The following is a 1,913-nucleotide window of genomic DNA, read 5'->3' as shown; positions in this document are numbered from 1 at the left end:
ACCACCAAACCAGCTCTTCAATAAACGCTAAAGGATCTTGTCTAGACAGGAAACACAAAAAGCGTGTATAAACTCGAACCCAAGATAACTAAGTAAATGGCAATGGGATCATACTTATGAATAATTAACTTAAATGGAAGTGGGTTGAATGCCCCAATCAAAAGACAAAGACTGGCTGAACGGATACAAAAACTAGACCCCTATAGATGTTGCCTACAAGAGACCCACCTCAAAACAACGGACACATACAGACTGAAAGTGAAGGGCTGGAAAAAGATATTCCATGCCATTAGAGACCAAAAGAAAGCAGGAGTAGCAATACTCATATCCGATAAAATAGACCTTAAAATCAAGGCTGTGAAAAGAGACAAAGAATGTTACTACACGATGATCAAAGGATCGATATGAGAAGAAGATATGACAATTATAAATATAGATGGACCCACCATAGGTGGTCATTTAACAACACCGTATGTAAGGCAAATGCTAAGAAGTATGATAGGGAAAATTAACAATAGCACAATAACAGTGGGAGACTTTAATACCCCACTCACACCTATGAATAGTTCAATGAAACAGAAAATTAACAAGAAAACACAAACTTTAAATGATATAATGGGCCAGTTAGACCTAGCTGATATCTATAGGACATTTCACCCCCAAAACAATGTGTTCCATCTTTTTCTCAAGTGGACATAGAACCTTCTCCAGGAGAGATCACATCCTGGGCCATAAATCTAGCCTTTGTAAATTCAAAAAGGTTGAAATCATTCCAAGCATCTTTTCTGACCACAATGCAGTAAGATTCGGTGTCAATTATAGGAGAAAAACTATTAAAGATCCCAACAAAAGGAGGCTGAATAACACGCTTCTGAATAACCAACAAATCACAGAAGAAAATTAAAAATGTGTGTAGAAGTGAATGAAAATGAAAACACAACAGCCTAAAACCTATGGGACACTATAGAAGCAGTGCTAAGGGGAAGGTTCATAGCAATACAGGGTTACCTCAAGAAAGAAGAAAGAAGTCAAATAAATAACCTAACTCTACACCTAAAGCAACTAGAAAAGGAAGAAATGAAGAACCCTAGGGTTAGGCGAAGGTACAAAATCTTAAAAATTAGGGCAGAAATAAATGCAAAAGGAACAGAAGAGACCATAGCAAAAATCAACAAAGCTAAAAGCTGGTTCTTTGAGAAGATAAATAAAACTGACAAACCATTAGCCAGACTCATCAAGAAACAAAGGGAGAATATTCAAGTCAACAAAATTATAAATAAAATTGGAGAAACATCAACGGACAACACAGAAATACAAAGGATGAAAAGAGACTACTATCAGCAACTATATGCCAATAAAAAGGACAACTTGGAAGAAATGAACAAATTTTTAGAAAAGTATAGCTTTCCAAAACTGAACCAGGAAGAAATAGAAAATCTTGAAAATCCCATCACAAACACAAAAATGGAAACTGTAATCAGAAATCTTCCAGCAAAAAAAAGCCCAGAACCAGACAGCTTCACAGCTGAATTCTACCAAAAATGTAGGGAAGAGCGAACTCCTATCCTCCTGAAACATTTCCAGAAAATTACAGAGGAAAGTAAAGTTCCAAACTCATTCTATGAGGCCACCATCACCCTGATCCAAAATCAGACAAAGATGCCACACAAAAAAGAAAACTACAGGTCAATATCAATGATGAACATAGATGCAAAAATCCTTAACAAAATTCTAGCCAACAGAATCCAACAACATATTAAAAAGATCACACATCATGAGCAAGTGGGCCTTATCCCAGGGAGGCAAGGCTTCTTCAATATGCACAAATCAATCAACGTGATACAGCAAAGTAACAAATTGAAGAATAAAACCCATATGATTATCTCAATATATACAGACAAAGCCTTTGACAA

This window comes from Ovis canadensis, chromosome Y (genome assembly GCF_042477335.2).
Source record: "Ovis canadensis isolate MfBH-ARS-UI-01 breed Bighorn chromosome Y, ARS-UI_OviCan_v2, whole genome shotgun sequence".
NCBI lineage: Eukaryota > Metazoa > Chordata > Mammalia > Artiodactyla > Bovidae > Ovis > Ovis canadensis.
This window is presented reverse-complemented; position numbering follows the sequence as displayed.